This window comes from Hirundo rustica, chromosome 1 (assembly GCF_015227805.2).
Source record: "Hirundo rustica isolate bHirRus1 chromosome 1, bHirRus1.pri.v3, whole genome shotgun sequence".
NCBI classification, from domain to species: domain Eukaryota; kingdom Metazoa; phylum Chordata; class Aves; order Passeriformes; family Hirundinidae; genus Hirundo; species Hirundo rustica.
This window is the reverse complement of record NC_053450.1, coordinates 7,166,017-7,180,128: the sequence shown is the minus strand read 5'-3', so window position 1 is coordinate 7,180,128 and position 14,112 is coordinate 7,166,017. Positions and strand designations below refer to the sequence as shown.

At 43.7% G+C, this 14,112-nt stretch overlaps 1 protein-coding gene across 2 annotated transcripts in view; it reads right to left on the bottom strand.

Moving 5' to 3' along the window:
* ST3GAL1 (ST3 beta-galactoside alpha-2,3-sialyltransferase 1) overlaps positions 1-13,972 on the bottom strand; it is a 74,301-nt gene extending 60,329 nt beyond the window's left edge. The window contains exons 1-2 of one of the 2 annotated variants that reach the window (XM_040082151.2): positions 13,844-13,972; positions 371-511 (exon numbers count right to left, since the gene is read on the bottom strand). The gene's annotated coding sequence lies outside the window, so the exon portion shown is untranslated. The remainder of the gene's footprint in view (positions 1-370; positions 512-13,843) is intronic. The other variant, XM_040082161.2, reaches the window with a different exon arrangement.
* Between the last annotated feature and the right edge of the window lie 140 nt (positions 13,973-14,112).

The window sequence follows — 14,112 nt, the reverse complement described above, 5'->3', positions numbered from 1 at the left end:
TACTCATTACAGCAGCTAAACCACAGCCCTGCTCCAGATGGCTTGTCTCTACAACATAGCATGTATCCAAGGCACTCCAAAAACTAATCACCCCCTGATCATATCACTTCAATTAAAAATTACTCAATATTTCCAATTGCTCGCACCCATTTTAGAAATAACAGAAAATTACAAAGCACTTGGCCAGTAATATGCAGCTTTTCCCACACTGCAGAAAAGTCAGCTAAGCAACATTAACCAGTTCAGCAAGACAGTAGATTTTATATCTGGTATGTGGTGTATTTTAAAATTTCTCTACCTTCACATCTGCTGTGGCAACAGATGTGGGACCAGCTGAGAGCAGAGACAAACAGGGAAAAATGTCTCTTACCTTATAGTGGAAATATAGATGGAGAGAATTTTTAGAGAATTTGATTCAATAAAACAGCAAAAGCTTCCAAGGAAGATCCAGTATCACTCTTTTTCACTGAAGAGGACCCAGGTTGATGCACACACTGCTGCAGAGGCGAAACTGAAGGAAAGGAGAGCTTTGCTGAAGAGTGTGGGATTAACCAGGAGTTCTCATTCCCCCAGTAAATCCCACATTTGCTTATATGGCACTTACTATGGTTTATATCAAGTAAATATAGAAAAATAGAGAGATGTGGACCTGAGATGATGATTATATTGTGGAAAACAGAAAAATGCAGAGATCTCACTACAGAGTTTTCTGGGTTACTCATATAGACACAAAGCCAACGGGGCTTTTTATTCTAATGCCAGCTCCTCAGATCATCACTCAACAGCTGTTTCAGCTTGAATCAATGAAGTCTCACCTCCAGGAATACAGCCATTAGCTCATCCAGTCTCTGCTGATAGACAGGCAGGATTTACATCAGCCATGGCTAACAACTTGGAGTGACTAGCAATAAAACTGAATACACCTTTGAGGAAGTAGAAGACTTTCTTACTTATGGTAAGGAAAATTAAGGGTATTTTCCAGGCAAATGACTCTGCATGTCAAATTTGGTTCAATATGTTTACAACCATAACCATGCTTTTAGGTTGGAAAGGAAAAAGCGGCTCAGCTCCACAGCAGGAGCAGATGTTTGTATGGGGTAACTGAACCAGTGTGAGCAAATTCTTCCTATACTGGGCCTTTTTGGTAAGTGTCCCAGAGTTCAGTGTCCAGTGTGTTGGGTGAATCATGGGAAGTAGGCACCCTACAGTCCATAAAGTCAGGACCCTCCTCAGTCATCCAACTACCGTAGCCTAAAGCTTGGAGCATCTCAAATTGACACGGCAAAGAGACAGTTACTAAGAAATCTGAGCTGATAACAGAATTCAAGAACAAAATCTAAAAGGAAATGGGTGGGCTACTGCATGAGGCTACCCATCTGGTTCCCATTGTACGGCTGCATTTAATATGTTCAAACATTGTGCACACCAAAGTTGTGCTTTGCAGAATGACAAACATGGTCACTTGAGAATATGCACAGGTATATAATAATATACCAGTTTCCTTTAGAGCAGCCCCGTGAAAAGGTGTTTTCAACTTTCCCTTAATGGCAATGTAAACACAGCCTTTAAAGTGAGCATGTCGACAGCCATAAACAAAGAGAATATTAGTGTGGAGCCCTAAAGGAGTTGGCATGATGACTTAAAGGCAACCTGTGCTTTCCCACCCTGAAACTGATTATTTGCTTTTGATACCTGTCTCAGTGAACACTAACTGAACCTGTGCTAATAAAAATCAGTTTGCTTCTCAGCACCTAAGTATGATGTAGCCTTTTCTCCAGAAACCCCAGTATTTTCAGCTAACAGCTTCACACTGTTCTAGGTTCAGACTTCTTCTTACAGATGCCACTCATGACCAGAGACTCAATGTACTAACTTATTTTTGCTTCACTGCTAGCAACCAGAGTCGCAGCAGGCCATTAAAGAGATTTGTCTGGCTGAACAGCTTCCAGAAGTGCAATGAAGTAGTTATTTAATATCCTCAGATGAAAGGTGCTATGCAAATACAGAGCACTGTGTTGTGCCAAAGAGGATCCTCTGATTACCTCCTATTAGTCCAATAGAGGTAAATGGGTTCTAGCCTGAAGTTTTGCAGTAACATTTTCCTGCTAAACAAGCTGTAGTTGACTTAACCTGACAAATGTAAACAGTTAACCCACAGGAACTCAGGGCTCCTTTTCATATTTGCAGGTGAGCTGCCTAGAGACAATGTCTGAAGTACAAACAGGCTTTCAGGACCAGATTCTGATTTCACTCAGGATGGTGTAAATCAGGAATAATCCCTTTAGAGATTAGTAGGAGTTAGATCAGATTCAGGCTCTCAGAATTAACAAGCACAAACCATGTGCTTGTGGGCTTATTCTAATTCTGCTAAGTACAACACAATTCTCCTTCGTGTCCTTCTCCCATTCTGTCTAAAGCACTCTGAGCTGAAGGGCAAAGAAAGTCTTGCTCTGAACACACAACAGAAGATGTTTGGCATCGCAAAATACTTTTGCCTACAAAGTTCTTAAATAAGCCATGTGCTTTAAAAAGAAAAAAAAAATGAAACCCAACCCAAAAAACCCTCCACAAACCAACACAAAAAAAAAAAAAAGGCCACCTTCAAATTACACAAGCAGAGTGAAGAATGTTTAAAGATTCCCCTTATCCCCAAACTATGAAATGAACTACAGCAACCATTTTTTACAAGAAATCAACACATATAATTACTCCATTTAACATTATCTGTCTCTGGTTCTGGGCATATATCAAAGGAAAGAACAAGCAGAGTCTTTGCCAGATGGCTGCAACATCCTTAGGAAGCATCTCAATGGAAATTCCAGCATTGCCACAAATTAATGCAAACTCATCTGAAAGTTACTCGCGTCCTTTCCCTGACACCGTTTCCTCTGATAGGTCAAGCAATGAAAATAAAACCATGCCAGTCAGTACCTTGTTTATTTTTGGGTAAGCTCAGAAACCAATGAAAGGCTTATCTCTGTTCAACTAAACCAAAAGGATGCCACTTTTGCCATTCATGATGCTATGGTGCGCACCTCCCAACATATTGGTTTTTAGTGTGCACCTAGAGAATCCTGGTGAAAGAAGCCAAGTGACAAATCTCCATCCTGCTTAGATAAAGATACAAATCCCACAAGTGATGGGGAACTATGAAGTTACCCACTGAGAAGGATAGCATGATCCTGCACAAACACTCCCCCATTTGGTATGGAGTGGTGTCTGATTTGGGCCAGCACGGGGCTGTGTTTTGGGTGGTTTTCATACTGCCATGGTGGCGAGAAGCTGGGAGTCCATGGGAAGTTGGGAGGAGACACAGCCAGGACAGGTGACCCCAACTGACCCAAGGAATACTCCAGACCATGTGACATCATGCTCAGTATATAAAGTAGGGGGAACAAGGAGGAAGGGGAGGCATTTGGGGTGATGTCAATTGTCTTCTTAAGTCACCATTACGTGTGATGGGGCACTGCTCTCCTGGGGATGGCTGAACACTTGCCTGCCCGTGGGAAGCAGGAAATTATTTCCTTGCTTTGTTTGTTTGCATAGCTTTTGCTTTCCTCTATTAAGCAGTCTTTATCACAGCCCATGAGTTTTCCAGCTTTTAACCTTCCAATTTTTCCCCCAGTCCCACTGGTGGGGGAGTGAGAGAGTGGTGCTTAGTTGCTGGCTGCGGTTAAACCACAGCAAGTGTTTTAGTCTCTCTGCCATGATGTTTACGTCACTCATGCCTCCTTAAATAGCCTGGGCAGGCCGAAGGACATCTTTAATGCTAATGCCAGTGCTGTGGCTTTGTTCTGCACCTCCTGAAAAAAATCCAAAGCAATTTTAACTCTCTCAACACCCAAGACACTCTCTGGGTGCCTGCTTCATGCCCTAAAGATCACTCACCAGGTTTGAAATATTTCACCATATACTGTTGATAAGGAGCCCTTGTCCTTTGGCCTTTGAGGAAGAACATCTTCTTAACCATCTCACATCCCAGCAATTTTGGACAGGAAGTTAAAATTCAATAGGAGCTGTAAATGGACTGGGAAAGGCTGTCACACCTATGAAAGAATTTCCTTGGGGAAGGGAAGAGTAAGAAAGAAAATTTTATTTTTACTCACTTTTGGCTAGACTGTTAGATAATGGTGACTGATGCCTCTAAGGAAAGGGCTCTGCTATACAGATGGAAGAGTCCTGTTGGCTTTGGATAAGGGAACTGCCATTGACAAGTTCATACAAATGCCATGTGTTTTACAGATTATGAGAAGCCACAAGTTTTGTAAACCACAGTAAGCAGATGTCAGCTTTAGCAATCAACTCAAATGCGTGTGTTGAACAACATTCCCATGCTCACTCAGAGGGAAGCATGCTGCCCTTGCTGACTTCTGAAATATTTTGGTCTTGCCTTCAACAGTCTCCATGTAATGAGCAGATCAAGCTCTAATGAGCTCACTAGATATGACAAGTCTGTACTCAAGGTTACTGAGCATGACCCTATTTTCTCTTGGAGAAAGGGGAAAATGTTATGCAGCATTTTTTTCTGGCAGTAGAGAGTATCGTAAACAAAACACAGGAGATGCAGACACACCCTCCTTTCCTTGGAAGTCAATCTTGTTTGTGCCAGGCAAAACAATGCCAACACTTACCTGCCCAGCAATAGCAATCAGCTCACAAGAGAGCACAGCAGCAGAGGGGGAGATCTGAAAGATTGATTCTGACAGCTATAAAAGCAAGAGGCTTTTAATTTTCAGAAAAGTGTCAGTGCCCTAATAACACCACTTCCAGCTCCAAGAACTAGAGTTGCCAACTGAAGCCTGATCAGATACAAAAGTAACAAAGGCAAATTTGGGTGGGTTCCCTTTGTAGAGCTGAGGCACTGTGAAAGAGATACTTTTCAAAATAAGCAAATCTCTCCTGGTTTTGCCCTTAATTTAAGCCTTGGGCCAGGGTGGCAGTGTGCCATGTCTTGCTGTTTAAGCGAGGAGGCTGCCAGCAGCACAGCAGGCGGCACCAGTCCCAATGGCACCAAGTTTCACCCTGTGGAAGAGGCATCTTGTAAAGCCAGCTGGTCTCTTTCAAGAGTGGGAAGGGTTACATGCCACCCTAATAATCCCACCCTCTGGGTGTGTCCTTCTGCCAAGCAACCCCGAAACTCCCATAGCGAGTGCATCAAGTTGCCTGGGGTTTGGTTCCAGCTCCAGTCTGTTCCATGAGAAGCTCCTCACTGAAGATACACACTGGTATCTTCTGCATATCAGAGCCACTAAACTTCCAAGCAAGACAGTAATGGTGTAAAAATTGTACTGGCAGACAACAGCCAGACTCACTATACAAATTTCCAAGTTCAGGGACATGTCAAAAGTAAGGCTGACGGCTCAGAGCAAGGCGTTTATCACAGCAGGGAGAGTTATGCCTCAATGAAAAGCTGTCTTCCAAAATGGAGCTGTGCCGGGTGGTTTTATTTCATAAAATACAGAGAATTTCTAAGTTTGCATGGGGTAAGATAAGTCAGAAAAAAAGGACATTTTGAGCAATGGTTCTTTAAAAACTCACACACACAAAAGAAGAAAAGTTGGGTGTGTGAGTCTCTGGCAGCTTGCCTGAGGAAGATCTAAGGACTGCTTTCTGCTGCACCAAGATACAACCCTTGGTCCAGTTTGTTCCACAAGACAACTATCCTTCTTGCAAGATAAAAACTTGAAAATGGGGCAAATTTCTTAGCATTGTTTCTCAATTAGTGCGATGACAGTCACCACAGACAGGACTTGGGTATTTTAAGAAAAAGGGCTACTGTCACTGGAGTGTGGGAAGCTTTTCTCCAAGGAAAAGTAGACAGTGGCCACAGGGAGCACATCTCCCTTAATCTGGTAAAATTTTAGCTGTATATAGCTGGTGAAGGGACTAGAATACAAGTCTTATGAGGACCAGTTGAGGGAGATGGGAGGTTATAGCCAGATGGAGGTTGGTCTCTTCTCCCAAGTAAAAGTGACAAGATGAGAGGAAATGGCTTCAAGTTTAATCAGGAGAAGTTAGAATTTAACATTGGGATTTTTTTTTTTTTTTTTCTCCATGAAATGAGTTGTAAGGCATTGGAACTGGCCACCCAGGGGAGTGCTGGAGTCACCATCCCTGCAATTGTTAAAAAAAACCCAAAAAAACTTGTGGATGTGGCACTTGAGGACATGGTTTAATGGTGAATGTGGTGTTGGTGCTAGGTAAATGGTTGGACTTGATGATCTTAGACATCTTTTTCAACTCAATTGCATCCAGACCTTTTACAGGCAAAGAAAAATGTGTACCCTCCCAAGACAGCAGAAACAAAGCTCAGCAAATGAGTCCCTCTCCCACAGAAGCAGTGGGTCAGGTGGCAACAGAGGAAGAAACAAGCAGCCTCTTCTGGTGCTCTGTGAAACAGAGACACCCCCCTCCAAAGGGGGTTGATTTGTAATTCTAACCTACTGATTCTTTTACATACAGACCTCCATTGTTTTCCTCTATTAAAAACATTCCAAAATGAATTGCAATTCAACAACTGCAATTACACAGCAACATCCTCTGCCAACACTCAACTCAGCATCGACAGGATACTTTGGCCTTGAGGAGAAGCAGCTTATCCTAAACTCCTTTGTTTCACTGTGACTTCCAAGAGTTTTAGCCACTTCTGCAATTACTGTATCACCTTTTGTTTTTCAATAACCTTGTATTTTTCAACAGCCAGTATCCATACCCTGCTCCTCCGTCTTTGGCCTAACAACAAGTTACGTAGTTGCTTGAGGTAATTTCTGTCTGAAGCATTAGGCATTTTACACAACATAGTTACAGAGCTTTTGGAGAAACAAATATCAGTGTCTTACCTGGACATTAACACCCAACACTTGTCAGTGTAATTAACTGTCTGAATTGTGAGCGTTATGTCAAATTGTTCCTGGCAAATCTGGTGGCCTTCTACAATGAGCATACAAGGGTCTTACAATGCTACGGCATGAGGGAAGAGCCATTGGCATCATCTACATGGACTTGTACACAGCATTTGACACACTGTCCCACACAACATCCTTGTCTTTGTACTGGAGACACATGGATTTAACAGCAGGATGCAGGACAGCTGCGCTCCAGCATCCTCATAGTTTTATCACAAAGTTGTGAAGCTGCTGCCATTTCACACATCCTGCCACCACAATACAGGCTTTTTCTTGATAACTCCATGTCTGAAGCAATTTTTACTTTTGCATACTTTTTAACAGAAAATCTGCAGTGACAGCCACAGTGAGTCAATGACACTATGTTGCTCTGTGAGGTCTTAGGTTCCAGGCAAGGAAAAGCAGTTCATGAACATGGATAAAGCACCAAATTGCACAACCCTTGTAGCACTATGGTGATAACCTCATTGTAGTAAATAAAACAGAAATAGAGAAGATTTATATTGCATCAGGGGTGCTTTTGCACTTCTTTGATGACTGCACCACTCAATGGAGTGGCAGAGAGTGAATCCCTTCTCTAAAGCTCTTTTCTCCATGTGGTAGATTTCTCTTTACTTTTGGAGTTCAAAAATCAAGCTGTTGGTCAAAAGGGCAATGTTTACATCTTTACTAGAATCTCCAACCATTCACAAGCTGAATTAAACCCCTAGGAAACTGCAATACTGTCCTTTGCAGCTGGAAAGTCTGGAGCAGGGAGCTGAGAAGGGGCAGTCCTTCACTCCAAGTTCTCTGCCATAAGTGTGTCCTCCCAACACCACACACTTATCCTCAGATGCAAAATTTAAGTGTCGCTGGCTCTCCTGCTGTCTTGGTTCATTCTGATCCTGGCACGCAGAGAACAAAGCATGGGAGAGGAAGGGGGTTGGTACTGCAGAAAGGGTCTGTTCTTTTTGAGCAAGGAGAATTTGGGGAAGAATGTTCAAAAGAAGAACTCTTCTGGTTTTGGCTGGGATTTCTTTTGAAATTTGAATTAATTTTTTTAAATTAATTTGGTTCTTTCAAAATGAGTAATTTTGACTACCTAAGAGGTTTGAAAAGGACTTGGAATTAAGACAAAATAAATCTAAAAGCAACAATGCATCACTTTCTCAAAACCATAATTACTTTGACCTGTCTTTGCTTAACTAAAAATTGCTTCAATTTAATGCAATGAGTATTTTTCTCAGTGTTGTCACCAAAAACACCTAAGCCAGATAATTTGCACAAACTGTGCAGCTCTCATAAGAGAAAGCATTAGATGCATGGAGCAACAACATTTGCAGTGAAAGCCTTGCAGTAATGCAGGCTGCAGTTTCCATAGAAGGCATCATCATATCCCATCAGGCTAAAGCAATTTAAGATACACACACAGGTGTCCTTATTACACCCTCAGCTTTGGATGCACCCTAGCGTGTCAAAAAACTGACAAAAACTGTCAGGTCAGCTCTGACTCCAGCTGCAGGTAGCCCTACACCACATTCTTTACACACGAGTCTGTAGAAGTCTCAGGGTGAAGTAACACAGGTCTCTGCTTCAAGACTAATCCCAAATGACTGTCAGTAAGACTCAAACTGCTATGTTTCAACCCAAATATTCAGATGACATCTCCCAATTTGATCTGTGGTTCTGCATGCCGGGATGCAAAAAGTACCTTAGACTTTTTCTTTTTTTTTTTTTTTTAAAATCCAAACCTGGCCACGTGCACTCTGCTTCGAATTTGAGCTGGCAGTGGGAATCTGATACCTTCCTAAAAGAACTCAGGTGATGCCTTATGCTTCCCTGGCAGGGTCACATTAACTGAGCTGGCAGATTTGATAGAAATAGATTTCTTTTTCAAGCTGGTACAGCACTGTGATGTGTCGGCACACAAAGTATTTCAGATAAGTAAGATTAAGTCATTGATTGAAGATCCAGCATCTAAAAATAATGAAGTATCCTTTAAAAGGAAAAACCTTTGTTTTGTATAGGTGTACCAAAGCTCTAAAACAAAACAAAACAAAAAATTAAAAACACCCAAAAAAGTTCTGTTGAGATGATGTCCTCAGAGAAAGACCGTGTTACACTTCAAGCAACTGTCACCAGGTGCAGGTTTCAACCACTTATGTTGTGTCTCTTTTGCATTCTAAGATACCTTGAAATTGTTTGGCAGAAAGAGCTGTGGGACTGGCCAGAGAAACAGATGTGGCTTGATGAGGTTAACAGGCTTCCTGAAATAGTACAACTCCTCTCTGCTCAAAGGTTTGGTCATCACAAATCTTCCTCTCCCCGAGGAAGGATGTGCATGTCAGTCCAAATGAAGCAATTAAACCACAGCCAGTGCAAAGTGAAGCAAAGCCAGGAAAGAATTGCTTTCCACCCTCCTTTCCCCTAGAACTGTATTTTAACAATTACTACAGTCTTTACAATTGATGAAATTCGTAATTGTAACTCATGCTTCAGAGCAAGCTTATACCAATACTATGGGGAGTTTCTTTTAAAAAGAGCTCCCTGTCTGTCAAGACTCCCATTTTGCACATTACACAGCTATTTCACAGCTTGAGGGGGTTGTGCAGCCCTGACTTAAAAGAGCTTTTCAAAGTTTTTTAGGACATTTTACACAAAGCGACTTGAGTTTGTTACTTACAAACCAGAGCATGGAACGCTTGGCACCAGTGGGAAGAGGAGGTTGGGGTAAGAGTGGGAAAGGTGACCAGAAGGGTGACAGCAGTTCCTCTGTGGCTGCTGTTAATTAGTGCCAGGTCAGCCCAGAGCCCTTATCAGGACAAGAGGGGTTACGAGAAGTGACAACTTTGAACAACTAACAGACATACACCCTGAATAGAGGCCACTTATGTTGATAAGGTTATCTATTTCATAAGAGAGGTTTGTGCCCAGAAAACACACATACCTCCCACAGGGTCAATTCAGTTGCCAAACACATTTTAGGTGCCACTGAAGATACCTGTCCTGGTTTAAGGTAAATTTGGGAGGAAACCTCCAAATGGGGTCCATCCGGGAAGCAAACCCAAACGGCCCCTCACCCCAGTTGGTCCAGGAAAAAAAAATCATCTCCTTAGAGAGAAGTGGAAAAAAACTATTTATTTAATAAACAAAGTACCCACAAACACAAAAAAATGAATAGCATGAAACAACAAAACCTCTCACTGCTCTGAAGAGAAATCATCTCTCTTCACTCAGACATCAAACCCACCCTCCTGAAGTCTCAAATACAACACCAGGTGTCAGACAGCCACACCTTTCTGTACTGGCACCAGAAGACAAGGACAGATAGTCCAGGGCGGTTCCAACAGCGCTAAGAGACTATGGCTGAGAAGCCAAGATCTGTGAAGGTGGTAGGAGATTCCCAGCTCCCTGGAGCAGATACGAACTGGACAATGAATCAGACACCAAGCTAGCCCAGAGAGGGATACAGACATGCTCTGGATGGGCTGCAAAGGCAGCTGCCCATCCCACCAGTGGCACCAGGTACACCATTCCTGCTGGGACTGGAGAGGCAGATGGGAGCTGTCACATTCCTAGGCTAGCCATGGCCTCCACTGGTGTGCTGGCTGCTGCCACAGGCACTGTGGCAAAAAGAGCAACACAGACATTCACAGCGGCATTTTGCCCGCAAGGCTGCACGTCTTGCACAGGAAATGTCTGTATGGGTCAAGGAGCTTTCTCGCTGTTGTAAGCAATTCCTCTGAATTGTGAGCTGACAGATAACCCCAGAGCTTCCTTTCAGCTTGCATACCTGTGAGTTAGATTTTCATTTATCAGTTAGGAGGCACACCATAAACATAACAGACAGGCTTTGATGCAGTCAGGCAAGACTGTGGCAGAAGGGGCCAAAGTATGTCTGCTATACTTCACCTTAATGCCTGGAATTCATTCCCATGTTTTAATAACCTACATCAGGAAACTCAGATCAGTTCAAAATATATCTGCCTCTCTGCTCCCTGCAAGCTTGATTGAATACAGGCTGTTCAGCAAATATTTTACAGTAAATAAAAATATTTTATAGTAATATTTATATAAAAATATAAAAATTATTAGTACAAAGCTAACTGGGCTTGCACTGAAAGGTTCCACCAGAGTATCTCAGCAGAGGGGAGAGTTATTAAAAATAATTCTTCCACTTAAGAAGTACTAGTAGGTGGAAACTTTATCCCCTACTTCATCAATTCATCTATCTGCTGCTTCAGATGAGATACCAATAGTCCTATACTGCTTTTTGCAAAGTATAAAAGATACAAAAGACATAGAAAATTAATTAAGTCTGGTATGAAAAAGAAAAAAGTTGAAGAAACTCCATATGTGGCACGTGACAGTGCTGAAAGAAGACAAAAAATGCATCGTTTTCAGAGTTCCCTCAGCCGGAGCCATGAAAAGCTCCACCAGGTGGTGGGATTAACAGCACTTGAAATATGCTGTGGAGCTGAGTTTGCTCTCTCTCCTTTGCTTTTTAAAAGCAGGTTTCTGCTTCAGTACGCTTTTGAAAATAGGTGCAAAAGATGTTCCAAGTAAAAATTTATTTCTACTATCATTTAACAGCAGCATTTGCAACTCACTTGACATAAAAGATGTTTTTATAACCTAGAAGATGGAACTGCCACCTGCATGACCTTAATTTCCTCTCAAGTTGCTTCCAGTTTTACATAAACAAAAAAGAAAATTGATAAGCACATACCAAGTTTTACATAAAATTATGTTTAGTTTGAAAAGCAACCTTCCTCAATTGAGAGGCTGTTACCATTAGCAGCATAATCAAGTTTGGAAGAAAAGCTGCAAAGAAGGTTTCAAGTTCTTTTCTGGCTGGGATGTGTGACAAACTCATACAAACAGGGCAACTCGCTGTCTCCCCTGCAGAATCAGACTGTGCACCAAGTGAGTGAGCTAAAAGAACAGGTAATACAATTTCTCTCTCCATTTGCACTTTCAGAGACAATGCTTCTATACTCACAGCTAAGCAAAAAGGTAAAATAAACATGTATTAGCAGAACTGTAGTTTAATAACTTAGTGGTAACTTTAAAGCTGATTTGGCAGAACCATAGACTGGGACTTTGTTGAGGCACAGGATTTAAACCTCCTGACATGGAAATGTTACCCTACAGCAACACCAAAACAGAGCAGACAAAGTGAGAAATCAGCAGAGGAACAGAGTACCAAGTTCACCACAGACCTATGCTGGGGCTTTGTTATTCTCAGGATAATCAAGAAAACACATGCTCTTAACTCACAACCAATTCCAATTTTTTTATTCACATCCAATCATTCCCTCCTTTACCCCCAGCTACCAACTGGACATGTGCTCAAGCAGATTAAAAACTGTCAGGTTCCCAGATAAGCCCAGAAAGGACCTTAAGCACAGCCATGCCCTGCAGATAACATTCTGCCTCTGCTGAGAGCAGGAAAGGGAACCCAGGGCCACTCTTCTAACACGAGAGAGCAGCTCTGTCGAGACGTCCCACACAGCAGGCAGAGCGCCATCGGCTCTGGACTGGGACAGAACTGAGGAGGATGAACACACTGTCTTGTGGAAGGGACTGGCTGGCATGGGTGGCACAGGATGCTGTGCATGTAACAAGCCAAGTGCTTCCAAGCAGATGCTTCCCAAAGAGTCACCCCTCCCGCTGGAGCTGTGTAAATAATAAACAGGAGGGGGGTGTGCTGCTAATTGAGTACCTCCCAAAATGCCAAGAGGCAGGAAGACTCCAGTTAAAGGCAACTCTTAATTTTAACTTGTGTCACTGAAGAGCACCAAAGTAAATAAACTCCCGAGGACAAGATCAAAGTAGAATAAGAGACTCTTTTTTTATATCCTTGAATCTTCAGTCTCTTTTGTACACTGAAATTTAATTTCCTTTTCAAAGAGAGCTTTTGGAGCTTATGAAAATTGACCCAAAAGATTACAAGGGCTTTGTCACCCTTCCAATCTCTCTGAAAGATCCATAATTAGTGAGGTTTTTCCTTCAACATATGTGCCCAGCAGACAAATATATAATTCAGACTTACAATTACGTGAACGAGTTATTTCAGTATATTGGATACATACAAGCCCAACCGCTACAAAGAGTTGAAAAATCTTGTGAGCCTCAAATGAGTAAATATACATCAAGGCTTTTTTTTTTTTTTTTTTTTTTTTTTTTTTTTTTTTTTTCTTTTTTCTCTCTCCTACTAGCTTGCTTTCATTTGTGACAAGACTACACACAGTCACACTAAGGACCTGGGATGGATGTTTGCTACAGAGATAAATATACCAAGTACCATCAAAACAAACTGCTGACCTCGAAGATCAGTTATTTATGCTCCTCTAGAAAATAATTCTGCGAGGAGGAACGAGCGAGCGGATACCTAAGACAGCTAGTCTGTTTTTTGCCCTCTAACGGAGTAAGGCTGGCTTTACTCTTTCGGCACACAGCCTGCCCAGGGGAGAAAGAAATAACACAAAACCACCAGGGTGCAGGTCTCCGCCGGGCTGCTCCCTCCCGGCGGCGGTGCTGGGCAGGACAGGTCCCCCGCGGGGCAGCTGGAGGGGGTTCCCCGGCGCTGCCGCCCCCCGAGCATCGCCCGAAGGTGTCCCCTTGCTCCGGAGCCCACCCCGGCACCCGCCGCCTCCCCTCTGCCTCCCTCCAGTGGGGAAATCCCGGCTGGATGGGGAGAAGCCTCCCCGCTCCCGAGTGCCGGGGCACCGAACCGGAGGATGCTGCGAGCTCCGCCAGCGCCGGGGCCACCCCTGCTTCTAAATAACAGAAATAATTTTTTAAAAAACCCCAACAACTCGACAGTCGAACGAGGAGTCAGGAGGCTGGGAGGCTCCCACCGCGCCCGCTGCAGCAGCGGGGAGCGGGGCATTTGTAGGTAAGCGGGTAGGAAGGAGGGCGGCAGGGAGAGAGGGAGGGGGTCCGGCGGTACTCACGGCGGCGTGCGGGGGTCCGGCCGAGCCCCATGGCCGGGGCGACGGACGGACGGTCGCTGCTGTGGCTGCCGCCGCGCTGTCTGTGTGTCCGTCTGTCAGCCCTGCCCGCCGAGCCGCTCCGGGCGCCCCGTCCCTCCCCTCGCTCCCTCCCCGGCGCTTCCTGCCCGCTCATATAGCGCGCCCTCGGCCACGTGGACGGCGCGGGGCCCCGCCGGCTCCTCCTCGGGGCCGGGCCGGGAGGGGCGGACCCCCACCAACACCCCCTCATC